Source organism: Drosophila subpulchrella, chromosome 2R (genome assembly GCF_014743375.2).
Source record: "Drosophila subpulchrella strain 33 F10 #4 breed RU33 chromosome 2R, RU_Dsub_v1.1 Primary Assembly, whole genome shotgun sequence".
Taxonomy (NCBI): Eukaryota; Metazoa; Arthropoda; class Insecta; order Diptera; family Drosophilidae; genus Drosophila; species Drosophila subpulchrella.
This window is the reverse complement of record NC_050611.1, coordinates 3,562,084-3,569,775: the sequence shown is the minus strand read 5'-3', so window position 1 is coordinate 3,569,775 and position 7,692 is coordinate 3,562,084. Positions and strand designations below refer to the sequence as shown.

At 42.3% G+C, this 7,692-nt stretch overlaps 1 long non-coding RNA gene across 3 annotated transcripts; it reads left to right on the top strand.

Annotated features, from left to right (window-relative positions):
* Positions 1-4,405: 4,405 nt before the first annotated feature.
* Positions 4,406-7,396, top strand: LOC119550626. Of its 3 annotated transcripts, XR_005219490.1 has the most exons (4): positions 4,666-4,779; positions 4,837-4,992; positions 5,059-5,653; positions 6,149-7,395. It is a non-coding gene; the product is annotated as an uncharacterized LOC119550626 (long non-coding RNA). The 3 variants fall into 3 exon arrangements; XR_005219491.1 differs by lacking the exon at positions 4,666-4,779 and adding an exon at positions 4,406-4,493 and having other exon boundaries at positions 4,837-5,653; positions 6,149-7,396; XR_005219489.1 differs by having other exon boundaries at positions 4,837-5,653.
* Positions 7,397-7,692: the final 296 nt, after the last annotated feature.

Genomic DNA, 7,692 nt, shown 5'->3' with positions numbered 1-7,692 from the left:
AACCCAGTAACTAAACTAGCTGAGAAATAAAGTATGTAATAAGTCGTAAAGTATTAAGTTAAGCTTGATATGTTAACCACTTTGAGTCTAGGTTGGACTTTGTATAAAATAAAACAATTAGCTACAACTTGTTTAAGGCAAAAAAATAAATAAATTATTTACCCATATTTAATTAAAAACAAATAAAAAATGTAAGTCAATTACTAAATTTAATTTAATACAAACAAATACTTAAAGTAAAAACTTGCTTATCTATTTCAGTATACATTATACCATTTAGCGCTCTCAATATAATTTTAATTGATTCGTATCGGGGCACAAGAACAAGTATTTATCCCTGCTAAGTTCACTTCTCACTTTCAATTGTCCAACAGGGCCCTCCAACTCCTTGTTACCAAATCCCACAAGATCCAGAAAACGAAAGACTTAGGCAACGAACTTTGTCGCATAAAGGAATCGGAGACACGAGCAACTTATGCAAATAACACCGGTTCCAGTGGTGGCGATGTTGTTGTTGCTGCTGCTGTCGCCATTACCTGTCTGTGGCATGTTTGGAGTGTTGGAGGCGCTTCCTTTTTTGCCGCTCAGCCAGGATAAACAAAGACCTTAAGCAGACAGCAGGATGTGTCAGACATAATTTTCATAATTTTACGCCACGAATCTGCAAGATTTCTGGCATTTACTTGGGCCCCGCCCCGTTGCCCCTTTTTGGCCGCCAGTTCTTGAAATTTAATACGCCACCAGCAACAACAGCAACGTGGATAGGGAGCGAGGGTGAGAAAGAGAGTGCAGTCCCCTGCCCCAGTCCCAGTCCCAACCTCAACCCCAATCCCAGTCCCAATCCCAATCCCAGGAACCCCGGTACCCCCGAGCGACTTCACCTCGTGGTCCTCACTTCACCTCGGCTGGTCGGTCGGGTTCTGAGGTGTGAATTTTTAACCGGATATGAGTGAAACGCATCTTCCAGGACAACCCAGACGACGCCTCCATCATCGTCGTCATCGTCAGGGCCGCGACACAATTCTCAGGAGACTGACTGACAAACCAGAACGACCGGGGGCTGGGTCGTATTTAATGAAATGATAGATTGACGGGCGGCCCCAGGAACTCCCCTCCCACTCGAGAAAATTTCACCCGAGCACATGCCACTTTGGTTTTCGTTTAATACATTCAATTCGCCGGCTCCCCCTGCGATTCACCTTTTTGCCATCGCTTTGCCAAGCGTTTTGAAGCCACTCGCATGTAAACAATCGAATTACACATGCTCGCCTGGACTTAACACCAAACAGATTAGATGAACGGCTCCCGGGAATGGCGATCGGATAGTGGGGAGTGCTGGAGCGACAGTTCCCCTGCAGGAGATTGTCTGGGAATGCAGCAGAAGCCAAGGAAAAGAGTCCACTTTCTACTCGGTAAGGTAAGATGGAAACCATAGGGTGTCTTGAAACACAGGGGGAAAGAGAAGTCTAAAAAATAAATCACAGCTGAACAGAATAAATATAAATGGTATTTATTATGGCAATGTTATAAATGTCATAAAATAAGTGTACCAGAATAAAATTTTATTAAATCTATCTACGTTCAAGGTACAAAATTTGAATAAAAAAAATATACATATTAAAACCAATTATTTTTGTTTTAAGAATGTTAAAACATCAATATATTGGCATAGTACAAATTGAAGTAGTAAAAACCGAACTATATTCCCACAAACAGCATTTCAATTTGGAACCAAGAAATGCAAATGTAAACCCATTACGTAATATAGTTATTAAGACCTGTTTTTCATCGTTAAAGCTACAAACATTTATTCCTATTGCTAAAGATTTGTAAAACATTACAAAAATTAATTAAAAAACGAAAAACACAACCAATAACCTAGTAAAAAGCCACATAAGAGCATATATAATAAAACTTTTAGGCCCCTGGTACGTAAGGTTTTTAGTGCTCTGTGGTTGCGCGATGGCAGAAAGGCCTTCTAACAACAGGCTCGGTTTAACGAGCTGTTAAAATTCAGCTGGCATCGGATATCTGAAAAGTCGGGCAGTCGTCCGGGATGCAGCCCCGCCACCTCAATCCTCGGGGTTTGTGCATCCGAGTGGGTCTCTCGCGCAGATCGCTGGAAGATTGCGGTCCCCAAATGGCACGACGACCTTTTCACACCTTCCTCCGGCTGCGCCGCCTGTTCTTCCTATTGTAATATTTCATTTTTATTTTTTCGGCCCTGACAAAGACGCGCGGTATCGATTTCACTTGCATCCGCTTTTGACAAACTTCTTTGAAATCGACTTTGACAAATTTCGTCTGGCCGAAGGGAAACTTTTCCTTTGTTTTTCGATTTTCCGCTTCATCGTTTCGGGGTAAGCGAAACCCAGCTCGTGCAGTCGTGTAGACGGGTCAAAGTCATAGACAGATCTCGGAAAGCGGCGCCAGTCGCCGACTCGATCTATTTTTACACTCAGCGCATTTCCCATTTCCATATTCTAATTGCAAACGAAAGCGAAATGTCGCCAGCGACGCCCACGAGCGTCTGCCTTTCAGATCAGCAACTATATAAATAGGTATATCTGCTGCTGGCTCCCAGTCGACTCAAATGCCAGGGCGATAAGTTGTCATAAATTTGAGCCAATGTCCGTTCGCCGCAAACTTAAATGCAAATTCGCAGCCCGAGCTGTTGTGGCATAATTTTTATGGCCAAACGCCTGTCAAACGCAATTGAATGAATGCGAACTGCATCCATAGACGGACAGAGCTTCAGATTCAGCCTGGCCAGCTGGCGAGCTGCGGCGACCGAGGCATTTAGTCGGACAAGCAAACTTACAAGCGAATTCGCAGTCGGGGAAACCGGGGCGGGGAGCTTACTTGGGCTTATCTCAAGCGGTGGCAGGGTATTGTCAGGTCTAGCTTGTTTAAAAGAAATTCGATGAAAATTGCATAAAAATATCTTTGGAGATTTCCATAAGGTTAGTTAACCCAAAAAAAAGCCAATCTATTTTGATTCATCATCAAGAGATTTAAAAACAGGAGAGAATGCTGTGGTCGATGCTATCGATTATTAGGTACGCGTTACTCAGCTAAGTGGAGTGCGAAGGAGATGGAGATATGCAAGTAGCAATGAGACTGTTTCCAAGATTGCACACTTTATTTGCTTAGTCATTCAATTTTTAATGAATGGTCCGATTTGAACATTTTTGGGATGTAGGTGGATATTAATAATCTTAACAAAATCGCATTAAAATTTTTACTTAATATAAACAAGTCTGGAATCTGCATGCCAAATCCCAAATTATTAACTTGTATATTTTTCAAGAACTCAGCGCTTATACGGACGGACTATAATGATAATCTTATTAGTATTTCTCCGTACAGATTTTTCATTGACAAAATAATATATAAAAATTATTACAAAATTTTAAAACATTATTTTATTTGTGTTTAATTAATTTAAGATTTTTAATTTTTAACATTCCAAAATATTTACATTGACGATTTATTAGATACAACTCGAAATCTAAAGTAACTTCCAAGTTTGTGTCCTAAGTCTTTTGATTTGTCTCATATTAAAAGCGCACCAGAGAAGTTAGGAAAATAAAATAGAAAAATGGAAAGTGTATTCACAGTTCCACAGTCTAAGTCCTAACTCCATTTGCCTTATTCAACAAGCAAATTCAATTGGCGCCTTTAAAGCATTCAAATGATTTACACCGAAATATATTCGCATTGCAGCTCAGCTGTGCGCTGCTCGATGGATCGATGGAACTGGATTCAGATTGAGATTCAGTTTCAGTAGCCGGGCACATATATCGTTAGTGGGCTTATTTGTCCGCCTGGAATGTGAGCTTGGCTAATCAGTGGCATAATTAATATTAATTTATATGAGAGTCAAGTGCACTTATCGGCGATTTGCATTGGCGCATGGCAATTGTCGCCTTCCTTCCACCGAGAATACCAATCAATTCTTGGCAGCGAAAGGAAAGCACATACCAGCGGACAGAATCGAGTTACACAACAAAGAAAGTCTAGAGCAAACGAGCTGGTGAAAGAAACTGTAACAAGTTCAGCCACTCAACCCGGTCACTTGGCACTTGGCACATTTTTATGACCGGGCCAAAACGATACAGACTCGGAAATCGGGGTTGTGGGTTCTGGGATCGGAGTTCAGAACGGGGCTGGTCGCAAAGACAACTGAAAAGTGTTTCGTTTCGATTCGATTCTCGAGCCCCCATCTCGAGCTGGAGTTTATTTTTTTTTTTCTTAACGAGGCGCTGCCAAGTCACTGTCAAAATATTGAAATAAAGGAATTTTCAATTTTAATTTCTTTAGGGCTCATCGTTCAGCACACACGAACCACGTGAAAGGCCACGAAAGGGGGAAAATAAAGGCAGTGAGACGCTAACGTTCCAAGGAAGTGACTCTGTTCTTATGTTAATTATTGTTATTCTAAGCGCTAAATGAGCGTGGGTAAATAAAAAGAAGCGGCCCCCGACTGGAAAGTAAGTAGAAGCAACCTTTTTCAGAATTGACACATGCAGCAAATTATGTATGCTCGTTTTTTCCATTAACTGCCTAACAGCAAACTGCTGGTGAATGTGTTAAAAGATCGCAAGGTATTAGCATAATTTAACGCTGCATGTTGAGCTCGAAGTAGGCTTTACTGATTTGGCCTTACGGATACAATATTTACACATAATAGGTGAGGGTTCTGAAAAGTTATATTTTTTGTGAGGTGGGAAATACACTTTTCAGTGAAATAGAACTTAAAGATGAAGATACTATATGGTAAAAACTAAAATTACCCAAAAACAACTTAATATTTATCTCTAATCCCTTTCACAGCCCTCCATAACAACCTTTCTGGACTGCCCCTGAGAACCCCACTGATTGCTCGATCAAACTGAGCCCATCCACTTTATTGCCTCACTTTCCTTTTCCCAAAAGGGATTACTTATTCAATCGGGACTCCCACTCCCTATCGACCATAATTTGAGTGCAGTTAAGTCCATCCACTATTGCGATTTCTTTTTTTATCAGCGAGAGAGGAATATAATTTTGATTCAGTTTTTCTTTATTCCCCTTCGCAACGAGCGTTTTCAGTTGGTTTTGGCCGTGCTGCAACCTTGCTGGCCTCCTCATTTATGCAAATTTCACTCAATATGCAAAACATAATCATTTTGTTATAAGCCACGGAGAACGCACTGCGGAGTGGACCAGAACTGAACACGCCCTCAGCCTGGAGAGCTGGCGAGCTGGAGAGGGGATGCAGCGACTCCTCCCGAGCAATAAAGCAGCCAGCTCTAAATAACTCAAACTATCACGATGCCACAGGAGATCGGTTCGGGATCGGGTTCGAAGTGGAGGATCCCAGCGTCCCAGGAGCAGCAGGGGCGGCAGGAGGAAGAAGGAGGCGGGCAGGCAGGCACACACTCAAGGCGGAGGACGATCAATCGTTTAAAAATTTAAATAATATATATGTTTGCCAGTCGGCGGGCAACTCGCAACTTGCAGCCCGCAACGCGAAACTGTAACAGCCGAGAGATGTCGGAGTTGAAGTAGGTGGAGCAGATTCAGCTCCAGCCAAGGAAGCGGGAGCAGGAGCAGGAGCAGCAGCAGGAGCAGGAGGATTGGGGCAGGGACAGGAGTCGTGGCAAGTTCAGTGAGTTGAACGCATATCGGGCGCATGCCCTGCGGCGATTTATGCTTAAAACGGTGCAGATTCCTGTGCCGCAGCTGCACAGAGAAAAATTAATACTTAAAAAAATGCTTCCTGAAAAAATATTTGAAGTTTATTTTACTTATATACCAATAAGGATTATTAACTATTCAACTAACTAATCATATTCATAATATTTGTTAAGTCGTTACTGTATATAAGTTCCTAACATGGGATATGTAAACTATCCTTACAAAATGAAAATATAAATTAAAAATATTTAAACTAATTACCACATTAATTAAAGTCTAAAAACATACTATAGCTATAACTATAAGCATTGTTAGAATATGGATACAAGATTAGAAGCAGGCATTTTCTGTAACTCTAAAAACTATTTTAGATTTTTAACTTTTGTATTTTTTAATACCATATCTATTGACTCAATAGAGAATTCAACATTTCTTTATTTGTTAAGAGTATAAAAATATTTTCCAGGTGCAGTGTCGGAGCAGCCACAAAGGAGCTGGGGCTTTGGACCAAAACAGGATGGCGAAGAAGGGATCTTCGGGTCCCGAAGAGCAGACAGCTAGGCTGCTTATTAAGCGATCTAGTGATCGCCGATCGCCGGCCACAGTGTTTTTTACAGGTTAAAGAACTTTTTTGGAGCATGTCGGGGTGTGTCTGCCGAGTGCATCTCCCCTGGCAGCCCGCAGTTCCCTTCCTAGGCGAGCCCGGCAGTTAATTGATTCGAGACGAACTTCTTTGGAAATCTCACTTGAAATATGATTTATCCGGCCGTCGATCAATGCAGAATCATTGAAGCAAATTAATGAGGCACCGGGTTGACAATCCCCCAGGAATCGGGGATGATGAGTCACATCCATCCAGCGGAAAGCTGATCATGGTGATCCCCACTCCGAGTACGGAGTTCGGAGTACCGAGTACCAATCCCCCGCCGCCCTCGCACAGAAATCGCTCTTGATGGAGGTGTGACAGCTGCGCTTTGATTGTTTTGGGCTGGGTTTGGCTTTGGCTTTCGACTTCCACTCAGGGGATCAGCTAGGAATCCCTCGGACATTCCCCGTTGATCGGCTTACGCTGATTGATAATGTAGCTCAATTAATTGTGGATTGTAACTTCCAGTAGCCGCTGCCCGGCATTCAAATGCAACTGTCAGCAGACCCGTCAGCCGGAGCTCAAAGCTCTGGCCCATTGGAGCGGAATGAATAGTAAGCCGCCGACTGGCAAACCGCAATTGGATGTAAACGCTTCCACCTCCAGAGATCCTCAGCTGCAGCGCTCAGATCCCAGACAACCGCAGAGATAATCCCGAATGTGGTCGCATTTTGTCGCCATCTTTCCGCCTTTGCTTTTGGTTAATGAAATTCAAAATTCATTTCGTTTGATTGCCGCTGCCAGGCAAGCAAATCCAATTGTCTGCCGTTCGAGGTGAGCCGAAAGGTGTGGCACTTGCCCCCCGAAAGCCACTGTTGCGGTGGCTGCCACAGGATGACGGCTATCCGAGCGATCTGGAAATATGAGATGTGAGATGGGGCCAACTGCCGCGCCTCCGCCTCTCACAGAGGTTTCTCCTGGCAGGCGAAAGGTTCCAGTGGTTGCCAGCCAAAGCTCAATCAGCTTACGTTCCACTCAATGAACTATTGTCTAAGAAAATTCTATGAGGAACGAAAGCATCTGCTCCAGACTTTCAAATTTCTAGTTTAAGTCAAGCATAGTTTTATAAATACAGCTCTTATTAGTTCATATCAAACTGCATTAAACAATTTGTTATTATTATATTAATAGATCTCATCTCATATCATTTGCCATTAACAACTATACAACTAATTTTCATTGACTTTTCAAAGCTTATGTGGAAGGGGAATGATTCATAAGAACAATTATTCTGCAAGTTAAAACTGTAGAGTCAAATAACTCTAGAGGCTTGCCACTTTAAATACAGTTTTGAATGAAATGAAATCATTGATCACAGAACCTCCGACTTGCATTTTATCATACTCTCTGATTCCTAACAAAAT